At 43.5% G+C, this 12,663-nt stretch overlaps 1 non-coding gene across 1 annotated transcript; it reads right to left on the bottom strand.

Annotated features, from left to right (window-relative positions):
• Positions 1-5,958: 5,958 nt before the first annotated feature.
• On the bottom strand, positions 5,959-6,032 carry TRNAP-UGG (transfer RNA proline (anticodon UGG)). The gene has a single exon. It is a non-coding gene; the product is annotated as a tRNA-Pro (tRNA).
• Positions 6,033-12,663: the final 6,631 nt, after the last annotated feature.

Here is a 12,663-nt window from a genome sequence, read left to right as displayed (position 1 = left end):
ATGGTACCTCGGTCTACAAGCCGTCGCTTGGCCTTCACCTTCGCTTAGTTCCTCGAAGCCCTTTCCTTGCTATCTTCACCCTATCAAGCCATTCTTGAGTCACATCATATTGATCAACCATTGAGAGAATCATTTCTTCAATATTGTGAACCTTGCTTGAATGTCTTCTAGATATAACTGTTAAGATCAATCAAGCTCTAGTTTGATTCTCATAGAAGCATATATGGACTGATAGTAATATGGTCAAGCCAATTCACGATTCCTCATATCTTATTCTCTTTGGCTTGACCAATCCTCTAAATCACTTTGTCCTCTATTCTGGTCATATGTATGTAGTGATTTCTCAGGTCTTGTCCATATATTCAAACCAATATAGAGATCATATTATAACCATTTGCATTGTCTCATTGGTTATTTAACCTCGTGTTGAACCTTTGTTCACTGATCATTATACACTATTTAAGTATGTTCATCATACTGAATTTCCTGTTCAACACTTAGCAAACTCGTTAGATCTTTAAATGTGTTGTTATCCAAATCACCAAAACTCACAAAAGGGATGAATGCACTTTCACTTATACATAAAAGCATGATTAGGGCCAGAGTGAGACTTCCTAGAATGAATTCTCCTAATTTTGCTCTCAGGATAACCGACAGGGTATAAAATGTAACCCTCGTTATCCTGAGGCATGGGAGCCTTGCCCTTAACAAAATTAGACAATCTTTTATGAGGGGCATTAATTTTGACATTGTCCCCCTTTTGGAAGCCAATGACATCCTTAATGCCAGGGCGTCTCCCACTATAAAGCATACTATGAGCAAATTTAAATTTTTCATTTTCAAGTTCATGCTCGACAATTTTAGCATCTAATTTTGCTATATGATCATTTTGTTGCTTAATTATTACCATATGATCATGAATAACATCAACATCAACATCTCTACATCTAGTGCAAATAGTGACATGCTTAGTGGTAGATGTAGAGGGTTTGCAAGAATTAAGTTCAACAATCTTAGCACGCAATATATCATTTTTATCTTTAAGATCGAAAATTGTAACTGATAGTCGCCTAGAGGGGGGGTGAATAGGGCGAAACTGAAATTTACAAATATAAACACAACTACAAGTCGGGTTAGCGTTAGAAATAGAAATGAGTCCGCGAGAGAGCGTGGAAAACAAATCGCAAGCAAATGAAGAGTGTGACACGTGGATTTGTTTTACCGAGGTTCGGTTCTCGCAAACCTACTCCCCGTTGAGGTGGTAACAAAGACCGGGTCTCTTTCAACCCTTTCCCTCTCTCAAACGGTCCCTCGGACCGAGTGAGCTTCTCTTCTCAAATCACTTGGGAATCAAACTTCCCGCAAGGACCACCACACAATTGGTGTCTCTTGCCTCGATTACAAGTGAGTGTTTGATCACAAGAAAGAATGCGAAAGAAAAGAAGCGATCCAAGCGCAAGAGCTCAAATGAACACTACAAATCACTCTCTCTAGTCACTAAGGCTTTGTGTGGAGTTGGGAGAGGATTTGATCTCTTTTGGTGTGCTTTGCAATGAATGCTAGCTCTTGTATAGTGGTTGAAAGCTGGAAAACTTGGATGCAATGAATGGTGGGGTGGTTGGGGTATTTATAGCCCCAACCACCAAACATGACCGTTGGTGGAGGTTGTCTGTTGTATGGTGCACCGGACAGTCTGGTGCACACCGGACATGTCCGGTGCGCCAGCCACGTCATCAAAGCCGATGGATTCCGACCGTTGGTGTTCTGACTTCTGGGCCCGCCTGGATGTCCGGTGCACACCGGACATGTACTGTTCAATGTCCGGTGCGCCAGTATGGGCGTGCCTTACTTCTGCGCGCTTCTGGCGCGCATTGAATGCGCCTGCAGGTGACCGTTGGCGCGAAGAGCCGTTGCTCCGCAGATGAACCGGACAGTCCGGTGTACACCGGACATGTCCGGTGAATTATAGCGGAGCAGCCGTTCTGATTTCCCGAGGCAGGCGAGTTCCTGAGGCCGCTCTTCCTTGGAGCACCGGACACTGTCCGATGTACACCGGACAGTCCGGTGAATTATAGCGGAGTGCCTCTAGAAATTCCCGAAGGTGGCGAGTTCGAGTTGGAGTCCTCTGGTGCACCGGACACTGTCCGGTGTACACCGGACAGTCTGGTGTACACCGGACAGTCTGGTGTACACCGGACAGTCCGGTGCCCCAGACCAGAGGTGCCTTCGGTTGTCCCTTTTCTCCTTTGTTGAATCCAATATTTGATCTTTTTATTGGCTAAGTGTGAGCCTTTTACACCTGTATAACTTATACACTAGAGTAAACTAGTTAGTCCAATTATTTGTGTTGGGCAATTCAACCACCAAAATTATTTAGGAACTAGGTGTAAGCCTAATTCCCTTTCAATCTCCCCCTTTTTGGTGATTGATGCCAACACAAACCAAAGCAAGTATAGAAGTGCATAATTGATCTAGTTTGCATAATGTAAGTGCAAAGGTTGCTTGGAATTGAGCCAATATGAATACTTACAAGATATGCATGGATCGTTTCTTTATTTTTGACATTTTGGACCATGCTTGCACCACATGTTTTGTTTTTGCAAACTCTTTTGTAAATCTTTTTCAAAGTTCTTTTGCAAATAGTCAAAGGTAAATGAATAAGATTCAGCAAAGCATTTTTAAGATTTGAAATTTTCTCCCCCTGTTTCAAATGCTTTTCCTTTGACTAAACAAAACTCCCCCTAAATGAGATCCTCCTCTTAGTGTTCAAGAGGGTTTTGATATATCATTTTTGAAATACTACTTTCTTCCCCTTTTTTAACACAATAGGATACCAAATGAAAATACTCTTTTGGTGGTGGTGCGGTCCTTTTGCTTTGGGCTCATACTTTCTCCCCCTTTGGCATGAATTGCCAAAAACGGAATCATTAGAGCACTTGAAGTACTTTTCTTCCCCTTTGGTCATAAATAAATGAGTTAAGATTGTACCAAAGACGAAGTTCTTTTGCTCTCTCCCCCAAAGATGGAGAGTGGCGTGGAGCGACGGCGAAGGATGAGTTACGTAGTGGAAGCCTTTGTCTTTGCCGAAGACTCCAATTTCCTTTCAATACACCTATGACTTGGTTTGAAATAGACTTGAAAACACATTAGTCATAGCATATGAAAGAGACATGAACAAAGGTATATAAATGAGCTATGTGTGCAAATTAACAAAAGAAGTTCCTAGAATCAAGAATATTTAGCTCATGCCTAAGTTTGTTAAAAGTTTGTTCATCAAGAGGCTTGGTAAAGATATCGGCTAATTGATCTTTAGTGTTAATATATGAAATCTCGATATCTCCCTTTTATTGGTGATCCCTAAGAAAATGATACCGAATGGCTATGTGTTTAGTGCGGCTATGTTCGATGGGATTATCCGCTATCTTGATTGCACTCTCATTATCACATAGCAGAGAGACTTTGGTTAATTTGTAACCGTAGTCCTGCAGGGTTTGCCTCATCCAAAGCAATTGCGCGCAACAATGTCCTGCGACAATGTACTCGGCTTCGGCGGTGGAAAGAGCAACCGAATTTTGCTTCTTTGAAGCCCAAGACACCAAGCACCTTCCCAAGAACTGGCAAGTCCCCGATGTGCTCTTCCTATTGATTTTACACCCCGCCCAATCGGCATCCGAATAACCAATCAAATCAAATGTGGATCCCCTAGGATACCAAAGCCCAAACTTAGGAGTATAAGCCAAATATTTCAAGATTCGTTTTACGGCCGTAAGGTGAGCTTCCTTAGGGTCGGCTTGGAATCTTGCACACATGCATACGGAAAGCATAATATCCGGTCGAGATGCACATAAATATAGCAAAGAACCTATCATTGACCGGTATACCTTTTGATCCACGGACTTACCTCCCGTGTCGAGGTCGAGATGCCCATTAGTTCCCATGGGTGTCTTGATGGGTTTGGCATCCTTCATTCCAAACTTGCTTAGAATATCTTGAGTGTACTTGGTTTGGCTTAGGAAGGTGCCCTCTTGGAGTTGCTTTACTTGAAACCCTAAGAAATACTTCAACTCCCCCATCATAGACATCTCGAACTTTTGTGTCATGATCCTACTAAACTCTTCACATGTAGATTCGTTAGTAGTCCCAAATATAATATCATCAACATAAATTTGGCATACAAACAAGTCATTTTCAAGAGTTTTAGTGAATAAAGTAGGATCGGCCTTTCCAACTTTGAAGCCATTAGCAATAAGGAAATCTCTAAGGCATTCATACCATGCTCTTGGGGCTTGCTTGAGCCCATAAAGCGCCTTAGAGAGCTTATAGACATGGTTAGGGTACTCACTGTCTTCAAAGCCGGGAGGTTGCTCAACATAGACCTCTTCCTTGATTGGTCCATTGAGGAAGGCACTTTTCACGTCCATTTGATAAAGCTTAAAGCTATGGTAAGTAGCATAGGCCAATAATATGCGAATTGACTCAAGCCTAGCTATGGGTGCATAGGTTTCACCGAAATCCAAACCTTCGACTTGGGAGTATCCTTTGGCCACAAGTCGAGCTTTGTTCCTTGTCACCACACCATGCTCATCTTGCTTGTTGCGGAAGACCCATTTGGTTCCTACAACATTTTGATTAGGACGTGGAACCAAATGCCATACCTCATTCCTAGTGAAGTTGTTGAGCTCCTCTTGCATCGCCACCGCCCAATCCGAATCTAGAAGTGCTTCCTCCACCCTGTGTGGCTCAATAGAGGAAAAAAAAGAGTAATGCTCACAAAAATGTGCAACACGAGATCTAGTAGTTACCCCCTTATGAATGTCGCCGAGGATGGTGTCGACGGGGTGATCTCGTTGGATTGCTTGGTGGACTCTTGGGTGTGGCGGCCTTGGTTCTTCATCCTCCTTGTCTTCCTCATTTGTATCTCCCCCTTGATCATTGCCATCATCTTGAGGTGACTCATTTGCTTGATCTTCTACTTCATCAACTTGAGCTTCATCCTCATTTTGAGTCGGTGGAGATGCTTGCATGGAGGAGGATGGTTGATCTTGTGTATTTGGAGGCTCTTTGGATTCCTTAGGACACACATCCCCAATGGACATGTTCCTTAGCGCGATGCACGGAGCCTCTTCATTACCTATCTCATCAAGATCAACTTGCTCTACTTGAGAGCCGTTAGTCTCATCAAACACAACGTCACAAGAAACTTCAACTTGTCCGGAGGACTTGTTAAAGACTCTATATGCCTTTGTGTTTGAATCATATCCTAGTAAAAAGCCTTCTACAGTCTTAGGAGCAAATTTAGATTTTCTACCTCTTTTAACAAGAATAAAGCATTTGCTACCAAAAGACTCTAAAATATGAAATATTGGGCTTTTTACCGGTTAGGAGTTCGTATGATGTCTTCTTGAGGATTCGGTGTAGATACAACCGGTTGATGGCGTAGCAAGCGGTGTTGACCGCCTCCGCCCAAAACCGATCCGAAGTCTTGTACTCATCAAGCATGGTTCTAGCCGTGTCCAATAGAGTTCGATTCTTCCTCTCTACTACACCATTTTGTTGAGGGGTGTAGGGAGAAGAGAACTCATGCTTGATGCCCTCCTCCTCAAGGAAGCCTTCAATCTGAGAGTTCTTGAACTAAATTTCTTGTTATTACAACCAAAAATTTCCACGGGTTCGGAACCATTTAATCCATAATCATGAGCAAATGCATAAATATATTCCTGTGTCATTCTTTGCTAAAGAGAAATGATCACTATGGGTCAGACTCAATAGAATTGGATCCATTCCAAATAGCGAGAATTAGGATTCTTGATCCCTCTCAGTCTCTCTTTCAATTCGAGGATCCGGAGAGGTGTTTTCATAGTCATCTCCGAATATTTGCCATCTCCGAATATTTTCGATTTCATTTTTCTATGTATCGATCTCCCCACTACTGCCCATAACGAAGAGAGAATTAATAGGTAGGGATGACAGGATTTGAACCTGTGACATTTTGTACCCAAAACAAACGCGCTACCAAGCTGCGCTACATCCCTTTTCCAAATTGTTAGGTCATTGATACGGATAATATCCAAATACCAAATACGCTCACTGTGTGATCCATGGAAAGAAAAGTGAATTGTTTTGGTGAACATCAAAGAAAAAACTTGCTCTTCTTCCGTAAAAAATTCTTCTAAAAATACCGAACCCAATCGTTGCATAAAAGTTCGTACCGTACTTTTATGTTTACAAGCTAAAGTTCTAGCACATGAAAGTCGAAGTATATAAATAATGGAATCAAATACGCAGTATTTACAGAAAAGAGTCTTCGTTTATTGGGAAAGAATCAATATACTTTTAATGTCGAATCGGGATTCACTAAGACAGAAATAAAGCATTGGGTCGAACTCTTCTTTGGTGTTAAGGTAGTAGCTGTGAATAGCCATCGACTACCCGGAAAGGGTAGAAGAATGGGACCTATTCTGGGACATACAATGCATTACAGACGTCTCCGTCCCGTTATCGATTCTTATTTTCTTGATCCTTAAGCCGAACTCATTTTGAGCCCGTCTCAAGAATCCCTTTAAGGTCTCTTGGGTTTGAGATTTTTCCTGCAAAAAGAACACCCAAGTGAAGCGAGAATAATCATCCACTATTACAAGACAATACTTACTCCCGCCGATGCTTATGTAAGCAATCGGGCCGAATAGATCCATGTGGAGTAGCTCAAGCGGCCTGTCGGTCGTCATGATGTTCTTGTGTGGATGATGAGCACCAACTTGCTTTCCTGCTTGGCATGCGCTACAAATCCTGTCTTTCTCAAAATGAACATTTGTTAGTCCTAAAATGTGCTCTCCCTTTATAAGCTTATGAAGATTCTTCATCCCAACATGAGCTAGTCGGCGGTGCCAGAGCCAACCCATGTTAGTCTTAGCAATTAAGCATGTGTCGAGTTCAGCTCTATCAAAATCCACTAAGTATAGCTGACCCTCTAACACACCCTTAAATGCTATTGAATTATCACTTCTTCTAAAGACAGTGACACCTACATCAGTAAAGAGACAGTTGTAGCCCATTTTGCATAATTGAGATACGGAAAGCAAATTGTAATCTAATGAATCTACAAGAAAAACATTGGAAATAGAATGGTCAGGAGATATAGCTATTTTACCAAGACCTTTGACCAAGCCTTGATTTCCATCCCCAAATGTGATAGCTCGTTGAGGATCTTGGTTTTTCTCGTAGGAGGAGAACATTTTCTTCTCCCCTGTCATGTGGTTTGTGCACCCGCTGTCGATGATCCAACTTGAGCCCCCGGATGCATAAACCTACAAAACAAGTTTAGTTCTTGACTTTAGGTACCCAAATGGTTTTGGGTCCTTTGGCATTAGATACAAGAACTTTGGGTACCCAAACACAAGTCTTTGACCCCTTGTGTTTGCCCCCAACATATTTGGCAACTACTTTGCCGGATTTGTTAGTCAACACATAAGATGCATCAAAAGTTTTAAATGAAATGCTATGTTCATTTGATGCACTAGGAGTTTTCTTCTTAGGCAACTTAGCACGAGTTGGTTGCCTAGAGCTAGATGTCTCACCCTTATACATAAAAGCATGGTTAGGGCCAGAGTGAGACTTCCTAGAATGAATTCTCCTAATTTTGTCCTCGGGATAACCGGTAGGGTATAAAATGTAACCCTCGTTATCCTGAGGCATGAGAGCCTTGCCCTTAACAAAGTTAGACAATCTTTTAGGAGGGGCATTAAGTTTGAGTTTGTCTCCCTTTTGGAAGCCAATGCCATCCTTGATGCCAGTGCGTCTCCCACTATCGAGCATACTTCTAGCAAATTTAAATTTTTCATTTTCTAAGTTATGCTCGGCAATTTTAGCATCTAATTTTGCTATATGATCATTTTGTTGTTTAATTAAAGACATGTGATCATGAATAGCATTAATATCAACATCTCTACATCTAGTACAGATAGATACATGCTCAACGATAGATGTAGCGGGTTCGCAAGATTTTAATTCTACAACCTTAGCATGTAACATGTCATTCTTAGTTCTAAGGTCGGAAATAGTAGCATTGCAAACATCAAAATCTTTAGCCTTAGCAAGCAATTTTTCATTTTCAATCTTAAGACTAGCAAGAGAAATAGTCAATTCTTCAATCCTAGCAAGTAAATCATCATCATTATTTCTAGAATTGGCAAATGAACCATTACAAACATGAGAATCAACCTTAGCTAACAAATTAGCATTATCATTTCTAAGGTTGTCTATTGTCTCATGGCAAGTGCTTAGCTAACTAGATAGTTTTTCACATTTCTCAATTTCTAGAGCATAAGCATTTTTAACCTTAACATGTTTCTTATTTTCCTTAATCAGGAAGTCCTCTTGAGAAACCAAAAGGTCATCCTTTTCATGAATAGCACTAATTAATTCATTTAATTTTTCCTTTTGTTCCATGTTAAGGTTGGCAAAAAGGGTACGCAAATTATCTTCCTCATCACTAGCATTATCATCACTAGAGGACTCATATCTAGTGGAGGATTTAGATTTAACCTTCTTCTTTTTGCCGTCCTTTGCCATGAGGCACTTGTGGCTGACGTTGGGGAAGAGGAGTCCCTTGGTGACGGCGATGTTGGCGGCGTCCTCGTCGTCAGAGGAGTCGATGGAGCTCTCGTCGGAGTCCCATTCGCGGCACACGTGGGCATCGCCGCCCCTCTTCTTGTGGTACCTCTTCTTTTCTCTCCTCTTGCCCTTCTTGTCGTTATCCCTGTCACTGTCACTTGATAGTGGACATTTGGCAATAAAGTGACCGGGCTTACCACACTTGTAGCAAACCTTCTTGGAGCGGGACTTGTAGTCTTTCCCTCTCCTTTGTTTAAGGATTTGGCGGAAGCTCTTGATGACAAGCGCCATTTCCTCATTGTCGAGCTTGGAGGCGTCGATTGGTTGTCTACTTGGTGTAGACTCCTCCTTCTTTTCCTCCGCCGCCTTGAATGCGACGGGTTGAGCTTCGGATGTGGAGGGATCATCAAGCTCGTTGATTTTCCTCGAGCCTTCGATCATGCACTCAAAACTTACAAAATTCCCGATTTCTTCCTCGGGGGTCATTAGTGTATATCTTGGGTTGCCACGGATTAATTGAACTTGAGTAGGGTTAAGGAAAATAAGAGATATTAGAATAACCTTAACCACCTCGTGGTCATCCCACTTTTTGCTCCCGAGATTGCGCACTTGATTCACCAAGGTCTTGAGCCGGTTGTACATGTTTTGTGGCTCCTCCCCTTTGCGAAGCCGGAATCGACCGAGCTCCCCCTCGATCGTCTCCCGCTTGGTGATCTTTGTGAGCTCATCTCCTTCGTGTGCGGTTTTGAGCACATCCCAAACCTCCTTGGCGCTCTTTAACCCTTGCACTTTGTTATACTCCTCTCTACTTAGAGAGGCGAGGAGTATTGTTGTTGCTTGAGAGTTGAAGTGCTCGATTTGGGCCACCTCATCCTCATCATAGTCTTCATCCCCTACGGATGGTACCTGTGCACCAAACTCAACAACATCCCATATACTTTTGTGGAGTGAGGTTAGATGAAATCGCATTAAATCACTCCACCTAGCGTAATCTTCACCATCAAAAGTTGGTGGTTTGCCTAATGGGACGGAAAGTAAAGGTGTATGTTTAGAAATGCGAGGGTAGCGTAGGGGAATCTTACTATACTTCTTACGCTCTTGGCGCTTAGAAGTGATGGATGCCGCATCGGAGCCGGAGGTGGAGGTTGATGAAGAATCGGTCTCGTAGTAGACCACTTTCCTCATCCTCTTTTTCTTGTCCCCACTCCGTTGCGGCTTGTGGGAGGAAGACTTCTCCTTCTTCTCTTTGTGTGAAGAAGATTTCTTCTCCTTCCCTTTGGAGGAGTCCTTCTTCTTCTCCTTCCTCTTGGTGTGGGACTCTTCCGATGAAGTGCTCCCGTGGCTTGTAGTGGGCTTTTCGCCGGTCTCCATCTCCTTCTTGGCATGATCTCCTGACATCACTTCGAGCGGTTAGGCTCTAATGAAGCACCGGGCTCTGATACCAATTGATAGTCGCCTAGAGGGGGGGGTGAATAGGGCGAAACTGAAATTTACAAATATAAACACAACTACAAGCCGGGTTAGCGTTAGAAATAGAAACGAGTCCGCGAGAGAGGGTGGAAAACAAATCGCAAGCAAATGCAGAGTGTGACACGTGGATTTGTTTTACCGAGGTTCGGTTCTCGTAAACCTACTCCCCGTTGAGGTGGTCACAAAGACGGGTCTCTTTCAACCCTTTCCCTCTCTCAAACGGTCCCTCGGACCGAGTGAGCTTCTCTTCTCAAATCACTTGGGAATCAAACTTCCCGCAAGGACCACCACACAATTGGTGTCTCTTGCCTCGATTACAAGTGAGTGTTTGATCACAAGAAAGAATGCGAAAGAAAAGAAGCGATCCAAGCGCAAGAGCTCAAATGAACACTACAAATCACTCTCTCTAGTCACTAAGGCTTTGTGTGGAGTTGGGAGAGGATTTGATCTCTTTTGGTGTGCTTTGCAATGAATGCTAGCTCTTGTATAGTGGTTGAAAGCTGGAAAACTTGGATGCAATGAATGGTGGGGTGGTTGGGGTATTTATAGCCCCAACCACCAAACATGACCGTTGGTGGAGGTTGTCTGTCGTATGGTGCACCGGACAGTCCGGTGCACACCGGACATGTCCGGTGCGCCAGCCACGTCACCAAAGCCGATGGATTCCGACCATTGGAGTTCTGACTTCCAGGCCCACCTGGATGTCCGGTGCACACCGGACATGTACTGTTCAATGTCCGGTGCGCCAGTATGGGCGTGCCTGACTTCTGCGCGCTTCTGGCGCGCATTGAATGCGCCTGCAGGTGACCGTTGGCGCGAAGAGTCGTTGCTCCGCAGATGCACCGGACAGTCCGGTGTACACCGGACATGTCCGGTGAATTATAGCGGAGCAGCCGTTCTGATTTCCCGAGGCAGGCGAGTTCCTGAGGCCGCTCTTCCTTGGAGCACCGGACACTGTCCGGTGTACACCGGACAGTCCGGTGAATTATAGCGGAGTGCCTCTGGAAATTCCCGAAGGTGGCGAGTTCGAGTTGGAGTCCTCTGGTGCACCGGACACTGTCCGGTGTACACCGGACAGTCCGGTGCCCCAGACCAGGGGTGCCTTCGGTTGTCCCTTTTCTCCTTTGTTGAATCCAATATTTGATCTTTTTATTGGCTAAGTGTGAGCCTTTTACACCTGTATAACTTATACACTAGAGTAAACTAGTTAGTCCAATTATTTGTGTTGGGCAATTCAACCACCAAAATTATTTAGGAACTAGGTGTAAGCCTAATTCCCTTTCAGTAACAATGCAAACATCTAGTTTTTTAGCCTTAGCAAGCAATTTTTCATTTTCATTTCTAAGGCTAGCAAGAGTAACATTTAATTCTTCAATCTTAGCAAGTAAATCAACATTATCATTTTTAAGATTGGGAATTGAAATGTTACAAGCATTTGAATCAACCTTAGCAATTAAACTAGCATTTTCATTTCTAAGGTTGTTGATAACATCATGGCAAGTGCTTATCTTACTAGTTAATTTCTCACATTTTTCAACTTCTAGAGCATAAGCATTTTTAACCTTAACATGCTTTTGTTTTCCTTGATTAGGAAGTCCTCTTGGGTGTCCAGGAGGTCATCCTTCTCATGGATGGCACTAATTAATTCATTTAACTTTTCCTTTTGTTGCATGTTTAGGTTGGCAAAAAGGGTACGTAAATTATCCTCCTCATCACTAGCATTATCATCACTAGAGGACTCATATTTAGTGGAGGATTTGGATTTAACCTTCTTCTTTTTGCCGTCCTTTGCCATGAGGCACTTGTGGCCGACGTTGGGGAAGAGAAGGCCCTTATTGATGGCGATGTTGGCGGCATCCTCGTCGGAGGAGCTCTCGTCCGAGTCCCACTCGCGGCATACATGGGCGTCGCCACCCTTCTTCTTGTAGTATTTCTTCTTCTCCTTTCTTCTTCCCTTCTTGTCGTCGCCCCTGTCACTGTCACTAGAAATAGGACATTTTGCTATAAAGTGACCGGGCTTACCACATTTGTAGCACACTTTCTTGGAGCGGGGCTTGTAATCTTTCCCCCTCCTTGGCTTGAGGATTTGGCGGAAGCTCTTGATGATGAGCGCCATTTCCTCGTTGTCGAGCTTGGAGGCGTCGATGGGTGTTCGACTTGGAGTAGATTCCTCCTTCTTTTCTTCCGTCGCCTTAAATGCGACCGGTTGTGCTTCGGACGTGGAGGGGACGTCAAGCTCGTTGATCTTCTTTGAGCCTTTGATCATCAATTCGAAGCTCACAAAATTCTCGATTACTTCCTCGGGAGTCATTAGTGTATATCTAGGATTTCCATGAATCAATTGAACTTGAGTAGGGTTAAGGAAAACAAGTGATCTAAGAATAACCTTAACCACTTCGTGGTCATCCCATTTTTTGCTCCCAAGGTTGCGCACTTGGTTCACCAAGGTTTTGAGCCGGTTGTACATGTCTTGTGGCTCCTCCGCTTGGCGAAGACGGAAGCGACCGAGCTCCCCCTCGATCGTTTCCCGTTTGGTGATCTTGGTCACCTCGTCTCCTTCGTGCGCGGTCTTTAGCACATCCC

This window comes from Zea mays, chromosome 8 (assembly GCF_902167145.1).
Source record: "Zea mays cultivar B73 chromosome 8, Zm-B73-REFERENCE-NAM-5.0, whole genome shotgun sequence".
Classification (NCBI taxonomy): Eukaryota; Viridiplantae; Streptophyta; class Magnoliopsida; order Poales; family Poaceae; genus Zea; species Zea mays.
Note: the sequence above shows the minus strand (reverse complement) of the source record. Positions and strands in the feature narration are given on the sequence as shown.